At 42.5% G+C, this 15,943-nt stretch overlaps 1 protein-coding gene across 11 annotated transcripts in view; it reads left to right on the top strand.

Annotated features, from left to right (window-relative positions):
• The first annotated feature begins 1,574 nt into the window (after positions 1–1,574).
• Positions 1,575–15,943, top strand: part of SLC41A2 (solute carrier family 41 member 2) — a 164,469-nt gene continuing 150,100 nt past the window's right edge. For 4 of the 11 annotated variants that reach the window (XM_049884243.1, XM_049884237.1, XM_049884236.1 and 1 more), the window contains exons 1-2: positions 1,954–2,215; positions 11,656–11,785. The gene's annotated coding sequence lies outside the window, so the exon portion shown is untranslated. Of the gene's footprint in view, positions 1,647–1,952; positions 2,216–11,655; positions 11,786–15,943 lie in introns of those variants that run through there. The other 7 variants (XM_049884242.1, XM_049884244.1, XM_049884241.1 and 4 more) reach the window with 5 other exon arrangements.

Genomic DNA, 15,943 nt, shown 5'->3' with positions numbered 1-15,943 from the left:
TGTCTGAGCCAGGTGAGGAACACCTATCAGTTGGAACTTCTGGCAAATTTTCAAGAGTAGCTAATTACCTTCTGTTGTTGTTAGGTGCCATGGACTCGACTGTGACCCATGTGACATAGTACAACTGCCCCATAGGGTTTTCTAGGCTGTGATCTTTAGGGGAGCAGTTAGCGAAGTCTCTCACAGAGTGGCTGGGTGTATTGGAACTGCCAACCTTTTGGTTAGCAGCCCAGTGCTTAACCATTGTGCCACGAGGGCTCCTTAAAAAAAAAAAAAACCCAGTGCACCAGGGCTCCTTAGTTATCATGTAATTCAAAACAAGAACAAAAAGCAGCTGCAAATGTAGTCAGAACACATTTTTTTTTAATATTGTACTTTCATTTTTAAACGTGATAAGGCTGTGAAGAACACCAGCATGGGCTACTATAAAAAAATGTTACTGCCGACGGCCAAAAGTGATACAGAAGCACCCTTCACCCTGAAGATGAAGTTTAAAACTCAAAGTTTGATTGTGAGGCAAATGGGGGGGGGGACACTGTAGACAAAAGTATGCTGGTGTCCTTTAGGAAACCCTGGTAGCATAGTGGTTAAGTGCTACAACTGCTAACAAAAAGTTTGGCAGTTCGAATCTGCCAGGCGCTCCTTGGAAACTCTATGGGGGCAGTTCTACTCTGTCCTATAGGGTCGCTATGAATTGGAATCGACTCGATGGCACTGGTTTTGGTTTGGTGTCCTTTAGCACCTAAAAAAAAAAAAAAAAAACCAAACAAACCAACTGCCTTCCCGGCAATTCTGACTCATAGGGACCCTACAGGGCACCCCATAGGATTTCCAAGGCTGTAAATATTTACAGAAGCAGGCTGCCACATTTTTATCTTGCTGAGCGGCTGGTGGGTTTGAAGGCTGACCTTTTGGTTAGCAGACGAGTGCTTTAACCACTGTGCCACCAGGGCTCCAGCACCTGAAAACTGCGGCTAAGTCACTGGTGTGACTTAGATATTGGTGGAAGCTTTGACCTGAGCAAAGAGTGTAATTAGACGTCTCCTGCATAGAATAAGTTGTCTGAGGACTGACACTCCTCTTTTCATCACTAGTGGATCCCTCGGTATTGTTCATTACCCAAACTATATACAATAAACCCAAAAAACTCACTGCCGGGGGTAGATTCTGACTTACAGTGACCCCACAGAGTTTCCAAGGCTGCAAATCTGTACCGAAGCAGACTGCCACATCTTTCTCCCGCGGAGGCGCTGGTGGTTTCAAACCACTGACCTTTCCGTTAGCAGTTGATTGCTTTAACCACTGCACCACCAGGGCTACTGTAAATAGATGCTCAATAAATATTAAATAAATGATGTCTAGGCTTCACATTGCAAATATGGCTTACTTTTACCTAAAGTTAAGAGCAACTGTGGAAAAACTTGAAAAGCCCGACACTCCAGCCACCTGCACAGCGCACGTAAACCGCTCTTCCCACGGGGAAGGTGCAACCAGCTGTCCCAGATCTCCTGGACGTAGTGGTCCAGCCCGTCCCTCAGACCTCGGTCGGTGCACGCCCACAGTCTGTGCCTCGGTTTTAATTTCAGTCTGAGAGAAGAAAACACAAGCCTAGCCAAAAGGAGGTCCTTGGTCTGAGAACAGAAATCGTGAGTCACAGATTTGGGGGCTCGGACTCATGCGAAGCGGGAAGCGTGGCTGTGCGTGGGCGCAGGGTGGAGTATGCTGCCTACCAGGATGAGGAGGACTGCTTAAAAACCGCAGCCCTTCTCTCCTGCGGCGGCTCCCCTGAAAATAACCCCGTTCCTCCTCTCGCGCGCGCCCGGCCCGGGCGTCTATCAGCGCGCCCCGAGAGTCCGGGAGGGGCGGCGCTCGCGCTCCAGGTCGCCGCCCCTGCGGCCACATCACCAAGCTCCCGCTTCCCCCTCGGGCCGCAGCGCGGCTGCGCCTGCGCGGAGCTGCCACGCGGGGGCGGGGCGGCGGGGAGCCAGGCGGCCGCAGGCGCCGGCTCTCGGGCTGTCAGCGCGGGGCCGCGCGGGTGTGAGGAGTGGCGCGAGCTGGAGGGAGTCGCGGACCGGAGCTGCCGCCTGCCGCCGCCGCCGGCGCCTGGGGACTAGGTGAATGCCCCTTCCACTCTCCGCCCCGGGTGCCTCGGCCTGTCTGAGGAGATAGGGTCTCCTCTCCTCACACCTGCCGCTGCTGCCGCTCTTCGCGACAGGTGATAATGGAGGGGAAGCCTCGGCACTGGCCGCGGCGCCGGGGTCGGGCGCATCCCAGGTCATGGAGGGAGGCGCGGCCGGAATCTCCGGCTCCGGACCCTGCGGCGAGAGCGCGGACGGGGCCGGAGCGGCGGGCCTAGCGGGGGCGTCCGTGCGGCGTGGCCCCTCGCGCGCCGCGCCCGCCGGAGCCGCTGAGGGCGCGCCGAGGCCGCCGCGGGGCCCCCGCCGGGCAGCGCCAGAGCCCGGCCCGCGGCGCCTGCCCCACCGCGGGCGCAGGGGGAGGCTGGCCCAGGGCGGCCGCGGCGAAGCCGGGCAGCTGCGGGTCGGTTGGTCCCGGCCCCGGAGACTAGGTCAGACAGTGGGCGGCGGCGGAGTGATGGGTGGAAGGTGAGCGGGAGCGGAGATGCTGCGAGGCAGGCTGGGCACACCCACATCACTGCTCCCGGGCTCGGCACTTGCCCGTCGCCGTGCTCTTTCTTTTCTTTATATATGTGAGGTACATCGCAATAAAAAACCCAAATTGTTGGTGAATGGAGAGTACTTACATGTATTAAAAAAAAAAAGCCCATCCCCGTGGAGTCAATTCCGACTCATAGCGACCCTATAGACCAGAGTCGAACTGCCCTATGTGGTTTCCAAGGAGTGCCTGGTGGATTCGAACTGCCAGCCTTTTGATTAGCAGCTGTAGCACTTAACCACTACGCCACCAGGCTTTCCACACGTGTATGTATGTACTACATAAATACATTTATATATATGTGTGTATATATATGTATACGCAAGCTTTCTGTAAATCATCAGTTTTTCAAATTGAGTTATATTTCACATACCATAAAATTTATGAAAGTGTACAATCCAGTGGTTTTTAGTGAATTCACAGTTTTGCAACCATCACCACTGTTTAATTCCAGAACATTTTCATTACCCCCAAAGAATCCCTGTACCCATTAGCAGTCTCTCCCCATTCTCCCCTTAGGCTAACCCCTGGCTACTACAGTGCATTGCCTGTCTCTATGGATCTGCCTGTTCTTGATATTTCATGTAAATAGAATCATACAGTATGTGGCTTTTTGTGTCTGACTTCTTTCACATAGCATGTTTTCAGGTCATCCATGTTGTACTTACATCGGTACTGAATTATTTCTTGTGGCTAAATATTCCATTGTATGTTGTTGTTAGTTGCTGTTGATTCCAACTCATGACCATGTGTGCAGAGTAGAACTGCTCCATAGGGTTTCCAAGGCTGTGACCTTTTGTAAGCACATCGCTAGACCTGTCTTCTGAAGTGACCCTGGGTAGGTTTGAATCTCCAACCTTTCGGCTAGTAGTCAAGCACTTAACCATTTGTGCCGTCCAAGGACTCCATTGTATGAGTATACCACAGTATCGCTTTGTTTATCCATTCATCAGTTGATGGGCATTTGAGTTATTTCCATTTTTTGGCTATTATGAATAATGCTACTGTGAACACTGAGGAACAAGTCTTTGGGTGGACATGTTTTCAGTTCTTTTGGGTATATATATCTAAGAGTGGAATTGCTCTATGTTTAACTTTTTGAGTAACTGCCAAACCATTTCCCAGGTGGCTGCTCCATTTTACATTACCACCAGCAATATATGTATGAGAGTTCCGGTTTCTCCACATCCTTGTCAACACTTATTGTCTATTGGCTATTTTTTTTATTTTGTTTTTTACTATTGTCAGCTATTTTTTATTATAGGCATCATACTGGGTATGAAGTGGCATCTCATTGTGGTTTGATTTGCATTTCCTTAATGACTAATGATGTTAAGCATCTTTTCATTTGCTGACCATTTGTATATCTTCTTTGGAGAAACATTGTTCACATCCTTTAGCCATATTTTAATTGGGTTATTTGTTTTTTTGTTGTTGAGTTGTATTTTAATTTATAGAAAGAAATTTTAGGTTTTGGGGATGGCACTGACTAAAAAAGCCAACCAACCTGATACCAAAACAATGTAATTGCTTATACTTGGGTAGAGGCTGAATAAGTGTTGTATAAATGTTTCAGAATACTCTATGTGTTAATTCTTAGGCATCTTTGTGCCCCTTTCCCTTTTCTGGTGTTTTGCGAAAAGCAGCAAAGATGAGTTCCAAATCAGAATCAAGGGAGACTACACACAGGTGGCATTTTTATATATGCCATGTTTAGATTGTGAAGTCCCTGTTATACTTTAATTAAAAATAATTTGTATTAATGGCCAGCTAAACAAACTATCAAAAAAAATGGCAAGCAGAAATCATTAAAAATTTTATGTGCTCAAGCACAGTGGAGGATCTTATTTTCCCAAGTTTGTGTAGTCTATCACAATTACGGTCATATGTGGGTGGTGAATGAATATATTTGATGGCATTGAGATTAAAACCCACTGACAGCTGAACGAATGTTGTTACGCTTATTTCATTGGTTAGTTTCTGAGTGGGAGTCCCTGAGTGGTGCACATGGTTAAGCACTTGGCTACTAATCAAAAGTTTGGAGGTTCAAACCCACCCAGAGGCACCTTAGAACAAAGGCCTGGCAGTCTGCTTCTGAAAGGTCACAGCCATGAAAACCCTATGGAGCAGTTCTCGACTCTGCACCTATGGGGCCACTATGAGTTGGAATCAACTTGACAACAATTATTATTTTTAAATTTCTGATGGTACAGCTACTCAGCATTAGGCTTCAGGACTTAAGTAGCAGAAGCCACAGAAAAAGACATGATATCTATCAACCAGAAGAGGCCATAACCAGTTTAGACCAGCCCCAGGTGCTTCTACTTAAAAACCTTACTTAACTGGTATTTTCCAAACCCACATTCTCTTGAGATTTCATCATTGTAAAGCTAAGAACCCTCGCATCTATTACAAAGGAAAGAAGGAACTTGTGGCCCATTTACTATCTCCACTCCCTCCCTCAAAAGAATCTGCCTTGCTTAAATGAAAACTTTCCAAAACCCAGTCTTTTCCCCCACCCCCCCCCCGCCCCCAACTGTTGTTGTTTGGTGCTGTTAAGTCCATTTCCAACTCATATTGACTCCATGTGACAGGGTAGTAGAACTGCCCCATAGGGTTTCCTAGACTGTAGTTTTTACAGGGGACTGGGCAGTGTTACGTTCTGTTGTATATAGGGTCACTATGAGTCGGAATCAACTTGATGGCACCTAACAACAATCTTTACAGGGGCAGATCACCAAGTCTTTCCCCCTCAGAGCTGCTGGGTGGGTTCTGTCAGGCTTTTGGTTAGCAGGCAAGTGGTTAACCGTTGTGCCACCAGGGCTCTTTTTTACTCCAGCTAACTTGCTCAAAGCTTCTTATAAAAGGACATTGCTGTCTTTCTCAAATTGAAGTCTTTGGTATCTCCTCTTGAGTGCCAGACTTCTTTGCTGCAGCAGTTTGGTACTTTGAAATAAGATCTTTTTAAAAATTTTATAACCTGACTCCAGAGTCTGTGATTTAACACACTTGCTTCCCAGGAGTTCAAGATAATTTTTGCATCAGTCTAATCTGACTGTTTAAAAACATACTGCCAAATATCAGAAACATACTAGAAAATAAAATTAAAGATTTCGAAATGGAAATGATGGATAAGCAACTGATTAAAAGTGTGTGAAGAGTCTAATTCTGTTCTTCAACTAATAAATTATAAAGTGATGGAAATATTATTCACCACTTTTATGCCTTGCTGCCATCAGTTGTAGAATGAGGCTATTTCATTATATAACCTAAGTGTGCTTTTGTTTTGTTTTAGCTAATGAAATGACTATCAAGCATAATGAAAATATAAGGAGCCCTGGTTGCACAGTGGTTAAACTCTAGGCTGCTAGGTGATTCGCACCCACCAGGAGCTCCACAGGAGGAAGATGTGGCAGTCTACTTCTGTAAAGATTATAGCTTTTCCTGAGTTGACCTTCTCTGGCCCTGGAGTTCTTAGTACCATTTATTCAGAAGGACTGTAAGTAGGGGGCAGTGAAAAGTGGGGGCAACTCTGAAGAGATGATTGTTTGGAAATGCGGGTCATAGTTGACCTGCCTCTGTTATAGAGGAGTTGTAGGCACCCTTCATCATCTCTCTGAAGTTACTGTAGTTAAATTTACTTAACTTGAAAATATATAGAAATAACTCATAAACATATATGGAATTATGGTAAAACTTGTGAAAGCTGGAACCTGTGTAACGTGAACCTGTCAGAGAAGGAAAATAGTATTTTCCACTAATAGAGAGGGATAGAAGAGCCTTAAGACTGCACCCTGTTGAAGGTGGAAAACTTGTGAGACCTGGAGAAACAAGGCAGCCCTGTCAAAGTTTTGGCTGTCACAGGTTTCAGTGTATCTCCATTAGGGCTCAAGGGCTAGGACTGTTAGTTATCCTATTTTAATGTGAATGGATTTAATCTTTCCCCCTGATAAGCTGCACTGAGGAAATAGGAGTTTTGACTGGTGGTCGGATAAAAAATGATAGGAGAGGTAAATAGTATGGGATCATGAAACATTTTGGAGGTTTGAGTAAAACTTGCCCTATTTTTGAAAGTGTGTGTGTTGAAATGGAGATCTTTAGACAGTATGAGGGGTCTGGAAAATGGGAAAAGGAAAGCAAGAATGAGAAACTATTTGGAAGGGAAGTTGTAGAATATGAAGGCAGAACTTATTTAGACATTTTGACTAAGGAAAGTGTCTAAATAAGAAACGTGGAGGAACCCTCCGTCATTCTGTCCCTCTTCCCTTTGCCTCTCCTTGCTCCTTCACGCTGCCTTTTCTCCTGGAGCGCAGAGATCAGACTGATTACTACTGCTGATGCTGAATGAAGCTTTTCAGTGTGCTAATTTAATTATACCCTTTCTCTCTCCAGATTCTAATTAAATTGAGATCACATTCAAGAAGCCAGATGAGGATTAAAATGCTCTTTAAAAAAAACTATTAAAATAATAGTTCAGTTTTCATTTCTGGTAAAGCTGAATTGGAGAACTCAGCTTAGATCAATACTTAATCTGTTCCTTCTTAATTAACCTATCTAGATGAAATCATTGAAAACAGAACAAAACCAGTTGTCATCGAGTTAACACTGACTAATGGTGGCCCCATGTGTGTCAGAGTAGATCTGTACTTCATAGGGCACATGGCTGGTATTTTTCAGAAGTAGATGGCTAAGCCTTTCTTCCAAGACACCTCTTTTGGTTAGCAGCCAAGTATGTTAACCACTGGCATTACTCAGAAAACCCATTGCTGTCAAGTCAGTTCTCACTCATAGTAACCCTATAGGACGGAGTAGAACTGCCCCATAGGATTTCTAAGGAGTAAGCTGGTGGATTTTGAACTGCCAGCCTTTTGGTTGGTAGCCAGATGATTAATCGCTGCAGCACTAGGGCCAGTCAGGGACAGATAGAACTGTAGCACCTGAAAAAAGGCAGGTTTCCTCTGCAAGGGAGAGAAAGTCCTGTGCCAGGAAGCTTTTCTCATAGAAGTTGGAATGGAAAGGAAAACTTCCTTTCTTGAGGGCGTGCAAGTCCAAGAGCCAGTCAGAGCCTAGGGGTGGGGCCTGTTGGGAACATTGACCTTTATCCCTATCTTAGCAATTAGATAAGTCACTTTCCTGTAGGAGGAACTTGTGATTGGAGTGGAGAGAAAGCAGCCCTTTAATCCTGTTTTCTCCTACTTAGAAGAGTGAAAGTTCCATTGGCATTGTGGAGAGGAAAATAAGCAGCTGTTCTCCGTGTCAAGTCTGTTGTGGGTAATAGGGTTTTGTCGGCTCACCTAGAACTTAAACACTGTTTATAAAATTGGAACTGAGAATGTAGTTCTTAGAAATACTAAACCTCAACATTTCCATACCTTTTTTACTCAACAAATATTGGTACAGTTAATGTGCTTAAGTGCTAACCAAAAGGTTGGAGGTTTGAGCCCACCCAAAGGCACCTTGGAAGAAAGGCCTGGTGATCTACTTCTGAAAAATCAACCACTGAAAACCCTATGGAGCACAGTTCTACTCTGACACACATGGAGTCGCCATGAGTCAAAGTCGACTTGAAAGCAACTGGTAATGAATATGTATCACGCACCAAGGATTCAGTGATGAATTGGTCCTTGCTCTCATGAAGTTTATAGCCTAGAAAGCAGGGCTTTGAACTGGTTCATTTCAGATCGAATCCCTACTGAGAATTTCCATTTCCACATCTTAGCAGGAAACCCTGGTGGCATAGTGGTTAAGAGCTACAGCTGCCAACCAAAAGGCTGGCAGTTCGAATCCACCAGGCGCTTCTTGCAAGCTCTATGGGGCGCTTCTATTCTGTCCTGTAGAATCGCTATGAGTCGAAATTGACTTGATGGCAATGGGTTTTATGGACATCTTAGCAGGGGTTTGAACTGGAATGAACCAGTTGGAAACCCTGCTAGAAAGACAATTAGTATAAGTATAGTTTTAGTAGAGCATGAGAAGTGTTAGAAAGTCTAGGGTGCTCTGAGACCACAGAGGAGGAAGTAATCTAAGAGGCCAGGGAAGTGGTAAGCTGAGATCGTCAAGTAGAAGAGGGAGCAGTCAGGCAAAAGGGGAGGGTAAGGATGTGCAAGTGAGTTCCATACCAAAAGAAAATCTGGAACAGCCAAGAATTGGGAGAGGATGTGGTACATTACTTTTCAAACTATGGGCACCTACTAGTGGATCGTGACCAGAGTATTTTTTTGTTATTATTAACTTTTATTGAGCTTCAAGTGAACATTTAGATATCAAGTTAGACTGTCGCATTTAAGTTTATATACACCTTACTCCGTACTCCCACTTGCTCTCCCCCAATGGGTCAGCCCTTCTAGTCTCTCCTTTCGTGACAATTTTGCCAGCTTCCAACTCTCTCTATCCTCCCATCCCCCCTCCAGACAGGAGATGCCAACACAGTCTCAAGTGACCACTTGATATAATTAGCTCACTCTTCATCAGCATCTCTCACCTACCCACTGTCCAGTCCCTTTCATGTCTGATGAGTTGTCTTCGGGGATGGTTCCTGTCCTGTGCCAACAGAAGGTTTGGGGACCATGACCGCCGGGATTCCTCTAGTCCCACTCAGACCATTAAGTATGGTCTTTTTATACGAATTTGGGGTCTGCATCCCACTGATCTCCTCCTCCCTCAGGGGTTCTCTGTTGCTCTCCCTGTCAGGGCAGTTGTCAATTGTGGCCAGGCACCAACTAGTTCTTCTGGTCTCAGGATGATGTAGGTCTCTGGTTCATGTGGCCGTTTCTCTTAGTTGTCATGTGACCTTGGTGTTCTTCATTCTCCTTTGCTCCAGGTGGGTTGAGACCAATTGATGCATCTTAGATGGCCGCTTGTTAGCATTTAAGACCCCAGACGCCACATTTCAAAGTGGGATGCAGAATGTTTTCATAATAGAATTATTTTGCCAATTGACTTAGAAGTCTCTTTAAACCATGTGACCAGAGTATTTTAAAAAAGAAATAAAATATAAGAGTGGGTCACACATATATATTTGTTTACTAGATTGAGATTTACAAAGTTTGAAAATCTTTTCAATAGAGGGACAGAGAAAAAGTCCAGTATGGACAGAGCCAGGAGCCTTCTGTAGGTGAGGCTGTGATTATGAAAGATTGCCAGTCAGCGCACTTCAAATGCAGCCACCACCTGTCTGTCAGTGGAAGCTTACATATTGTTTTGATGCCAAACAGGTTTCAGTGGAGCTTCCAGACTTAGAAAGACTAGGAAGAAAGGCCTGGCAATCTACTTTCAAAAAATCAGCCATTGCAAACCGTATGAATCACAGTGGAGGATCCTGTTGTGCATGGGGTCAGCAGAAGTCGGGCCAGTTTGACAACTAACAACAAGCTAAACTTCTTAAAAATTTTGGATTTCTCTTAGGGGAAATGAGAAGCCTTCGAAAAGTTTTAAACAGGGACTGATCAGATTCCTATTTTCTAAAGATCCCTTTGGGTGCCAAGTCTTTCTCTTAATTCAAATATAAACTTCAGTTCCTTAGTCCAGTGTTACAGGTATTCCAAAATCTGGTTCTAGTCTATTGCTTCAAAAGAATTTTTCCACTATTTTTGTTATTGGAACCATTCTTGATTGCCTAAGTGCCTTTGCACCAAGACTGAAAGCTGCATGACAGCAGATCTTGCTTCTTTCTTGTCTACGTAGAATCTCTGGCATCTGGCATAGTTCCTGGTACACAGGAGCGACTAAGCAAATCTTGGTTAATAGACTCTAAATACCCTTAATATTAGTTGGTACTTTGTAGAACTGTTACACAGAAGTGGAATATGATTGACATTTCTAGTAACATTTGCTTTTGGAAAAGGAATAAGTTTTTATTAGAAATTCTTTTTCTCAGTTGGTATCATGTTAGTGATACAACCACATTCAATTATTTAAAAGGTAATTTTTTTAAAAGCTCTTTTTTTTTTTTAAAAAAAGAGTCTGTTATGTTTTATTAAAACAATGGCGTGATTTCCTCCAGCTAAAGAAAAAGAACAACAGTTGGTGATTTGGGTATTTCTCTTCCCAAGGATTACAGCATAGTGACACAGACTGCTCACAGGAGCAGGCAATTCAGCAATCATTTATAGTGTGTGTGAACTACAGGCATTCTCTGAGCACTCACCAAAAGGTAGTCTTAGAAAGATGGCTGGGGACAAAGAGAATAAATTAGATTAAAATATCAATCATGTGAGCTTAATGGACAGTCACCAGAAAATAGACTTTGGTCTTAGAAGAAGTAAAAATAAGGCATCCATATACCCCCAAAAACTTACAAATAAGAACTTAATGATGTCAGTTTGTTGTCAGAGAATGATTATACTGTCACAGAAACTATGACTTCACAGACTTGAATTGTGAAACACAACCGTGAAGGAAAAATTCTTTCAGTGGATGGTTCTGATAAGTGGCAAGGAAGGTTGTGAAAAATTCATGAGAGGCAGATGGATTTGCAGTTCTGATTCAACTTTCTCTTTAATACATTTGTAAGACATGCGGACACTTTGCCAATTAGTTTCATAAATTAGGTTTTTATATGCCTTAAACTAGAATGCTAGAATCAAATTTTGCTAATATAGGATGGCTTTTAAACAATAGTTACTGAGTTTTATATTTTAATCTTCTATGGGGTCCTATTTTAAGCAGTACATTGTGGAACTTGAAATGAAACTATTAACCTTTATAAGTTTATCTTAAGGAAGTGATTCCAAATGTGGGAAGGCATTACGCACAAAGATGTTCATTTTCATTGCGATGTAATTTAGTGAAGAAAATGCCCAGCTATAGGGGAAGGATTCATTAAAATGTGGCACTCCACTTAAAGAGAGGTTACCGTTAACAGTCTTCTTTTAGAGCAATGGTTTCTTCTTATTAATTTTTTAATTAAAAAGTACTCAATGTAAACAAAAGCTCAAACAATATAAAAAATATAGGACTAAAAAAAGTAAAATTGTATTTCAGATCTTATCCCACTCTCTGCCCTGAGCCACCCTGTTCTCCAGAGGTAAATGCTGTGAGCACTTTGGAGTCTGTCCTTCCAGACTTTTTTCTAACCTACTGGTTTTCAAATGGCGCCCTCATGGCACAGTGGGTAAGTATTCAGCTGCTGACCAAAAGGTTGGCAGTTTGAATCCACCAGCTGCTCCTTGAAAACCCTATGAGACAGTTCTACCCTGTTCTCAGAAATGGGTTTTTGTTTGTTTGTTTTCAAGCTGTATTCCAAGGAGGGGTTTCACCATCTTCTCAAGTTGGGTAAGGTGGGGCCTGAGTGAATGCGAACCAGGGTGCTTCAACTGGGACTGCTTTGCTTTTATCTGTTTAATATATTGGGATTTCACATCAGGTTTAATTTAATGTAGAGTGCCTCTATATTAAACATATATGTTTAAAAACAACTAGTCTAATTTAGGAAATGAAATCTTAAGACCCCTTGCCGGAATTTCAGGTCTTCCCAGTTTACCATCTTGCTCATTAGCCATTTGACCTTATAGTTAGACTATACATTTTCCCGTCAGTTCTCTGCCTGGTTACTGTTCACCTTTTTGGAGTGGACTTCTCTTTTTTCCATTTTCCTAAATCTTACCAGATCTTTAAGGCTCACCTCATCATCCATCCATTCATCCCTTCTTTTAACATGCATTTGTTAGACACCTACATTTTGATAGTTATTGGGGAATTAAAAGTGAATATCAAAACCAAACTCATAGTTACCGAGTCGATTCTGACCCATGAAGACCCCATGTGTGCAAAGTAGAACTACTCTATAGAGCTTTCAAGGCTGTGACCTTTTGAAAGGAGATTGCCAGGCTTTCTTCCGAAGAGCCTCTGGGTAGGTTCAAACCACCAATCTTTTGGTTAGTAATTGAGTGCTTAAACATTTGCACCACACAGGGACTCCACAACGTGAATAAGATGTTTAAATTTGTATCAGCTAACTTGTAGTCTCATAAAGGGTGACCTCCAATAATGTATTATAAAGTAAGCGTATTACAGGGGAAAGGTATAAAATTATAAGTGATTTCTTTGTCTTTTCCTTTGACATTTATAAAAAAGACATGATTGTGTTTTTGGGTCTTTAGCATAGTTACTCATTTATTATTTGAGTAATAGAAGATACAGCAGAGATGTAGAGTTCACTTGTAAATCAGGGTTGAGGCCTAGGAAGGAGCTATTTTCATTCTTGAGCAATTAACTATGTTGAAAAATAATTTGAATCCAGTTTACTAGGTTCCATGGGGAGGAAGCACAGGAACCCCAGTCTTATCGTCTTCATAAACTTACTGTGCTGTAGAAGGATCATAAGACGGAGAATGCCTTCAGTGGCTTTCTTACCACTAGTGGGCTAGTCAGAAAGTCATGAATTCAAGTCTTATGTCTTTATCTTACTAACTTCATAACTTTGGGCATGTGACTTAACCTTTCAGAGCCACAGTTTCCTCAAGTGTAAAGTATGAACATGCCTATCTCCTAAGTTTTTAAAAAATTAGGAGAGATTAGATTACCTATAAGTGAAGGCTAGCCTTTCTGCTTTAAGTGGTATCGATGGTATATAGAATGGGTGGTTATTCTCCTTTCCTTTGGTTTTAAGTTTTTAAATAATTTTGAGGACTTACTGGTCAGGGTTGAGCTCTTTGGAGAAAAGTTTTTGTTTGCTTGTTTTAGTTGGAGAGTGGCTTTTTAGGAAGTAATTCATATTTCTGGAAAGGTAAGTATAAACTGTATGAGACTAATAGGGCCAAAGAAACATTTAATGGGAAAGGAAATGTTTTTTCATCATTATCCAATTTATCCTACTGGAACTTAATGAAAGCAGGCTGTTATATCTATGATCAAGAAAACAAAACTAATATCAATCTCCAGAGTCCAAAACCTGCCCTGCTATTTTCTTTATTATATCTGCCACTTTCCTACATCTTTTAGATGCTAAACAATTAATAAGGAATTTTATAGTAATATTCTCCTTCTTTTGAAAACCTGTCAGAAAACTCTGTACTCTAGCATTTCTAGATAAGGGTTTAAAAATGACCTGAGGCAGAATCATGTAGAATTCTGTCTTTCTATGCTTCATGTTCTGATTGAGTAGACTTACTTCTCTAGTCTAGAGTAAACCCTATAGTATGGTTTATGATTGTTTTATTTATAAATTGTGGAAATGTTATTCAGATGTCTGTTTTTAAAAATAAAAAATAGATACTTCAATTTAACAACAATATTAGAACTAGTTCCATTCCAGCGTTCACTTCCTCTCTTCCTTTTAAAACATTGTGGTTTCCTGAAGACCCATGTTGTTCAGGATAAATATGTACTGTTTAGTGTTTGTTTATATATACTGGTCAGTATATGTATGTATATATATTTTTTAATTTAATTGTCTGCATGCTATCAAGTATCATATGTATGTACAGTATGTATGTATAAACGGTGTAGTGGTTAAGAGCTACAGCTGCCAACCAAGAGGTTGGCAGTTTGAATCCACCAGACGCTCCTTGGAAACTCTATGGAGCAGTTCTCCTCTCTCCTATAGGGTCGCTATGAGTTGGAGTCAACTCAACAGCAATAAGTTTGGGTTTTTTTTGGTTCATATATATATACAGTAGTTGATAGCATACTGACAATTTAATTGAATGAAAAGTATGATGGGTTGAGTTGTACAAAATGTGAATATTAAACTCTAGTTTAATAAACAGTTGATCTGAAAATTATGAGCCAGCAATAATGTTCTTGTGATGGTGTGGCATAGTTTATGCCCACTCAGAGGATAAAGAGGTAGGAAGTTAGGTAGTCAATCTTTTTTTTTTTTTTTTTAATAATTTTTATTGTGCTTTAAGTGAAAGTTTACAAATCAAGTCAGTCTCTCACACAAAAACCCATATACACCTTGCTACACACTCCCGATTACTCTCCCCCTAATGAGACAGCCCACTCTGTCCCCCTACTCTCTCTTTTTGTGTCCATTTTGCCAGCTTCTAACCCCCTCTACCCTCTCATCTCCCCTCCAGGCAGGAGATGCCAAAATAGTCTCAAGTGTCCACCCGATCCAAGAAGCTCACTCCTCACCAGCACCCCTCTCCAACGCGTTGTCCAGTCCAAGCCATGTCTGAAGAGTTGGCTTCGGGCATGGTTCCTGTCCTGGGGCAACAGAAGGTCTGGGGGCCATGACCACCAGGGTCCTTCTAGTCTCAGTCAGACCATTAAGTCTGGTCTTATGAGAATTTAGGGTCTGCATCCCACTGCTCTCCTGCTCCCTCAGGGGTTCTCTGTTGTGTTCCCTGTCAGGGCTGTCATCGGTTGTAGCTGGGCACCATCTAGTTCTTCTGGTCTCAGGATGATGTAGTCTCTGATTTGTGTGGCCCTTTCTGTCTCTTGGGCTCATAATTACCTTGTGTCCTTGGCGTTCTTCATTCTCCTTTGATCCAGGTGGGTTGAGACCAATTGATGCATCTTAGATGGCTGCTTGCTAGCGTTTAAGACCCCAGATGCCACTCTTCAAAGTGGGATGCAGAATGTTTTCTTAATAGATTTTATTATGCCAGTTGACTTAGATGTCCCCTGAAACCATGGCCCCCAAATCCCTGCCCCTGCTATGCTGGCTTTCGAAGCATTCAGTTTATTCAGGAAACTTCTTTGCTTTTGGTTTAGTCCAATTGTGCTGACCTACCCTGTATTGTGTGCTGTCTTTCCCTTCACCTAAAGTAGTTCTTATCTACCATCTAATTAGTAAATGCCCCTCATCCACCCTCCCTCCCTCCCCCATCTCGTAACCACAAAAGAATGTTTTCTTCTCAGTTTAAACTATTTCTCAAGTTCTTATAATAGTGGCCTAATATAAAGTTTGTCCTTTTGCAACTGACTAATGTCACTCAGCATAATGCCTTCCAGGTTCCTCCATGTTATGAAATGTTTCACAGATTCCTCACTGTTCTCTATCGATGCCTAGTATTCCATTGTGTGAGTATACCATAATTTGTTTCTCCATTCATCCGTTGATGGGCACCTTGGTTGCTTCCATGTTTTTGCTATTGTAAAGAGTGCTGCAGTAAACATGGGTGTGCATCTATCTGTTCGTGTAAAGGCTCTTATTTCTCTAGGATATATTCCAAGGAGTGGGATTGCTGGATCATATGGTAGTTCTATTTCTAGCTTTTTAAGGAAGCACCGAATCGATTTCCAAAGTGGTTGTACCATTTGACATTCCCATCAGCAGTGTATGAGTGTTCCAGTCTCTGCATAGCCTCTCCAACATTTATTA

This window comes from Elephas maximus, chromosome 4, assembly GCF_024166365.1.
Source record: "Elephas maximus indicus isolate mEleMax1 chromosome 4, mEleMax1 primary haplotype, whole genome shotgun sequence".
In the NCBI taxonomy this organism is placed as follows: domain Eukaryota; kingdom Metazoa; phylum Chordata; class Mammalia; order Proboscidea; family Elephantidae; genus Elephas; species Elephas maximus.
This window is presented reverse-complemented; position numbering and strand designations above follow the sequence as displayed.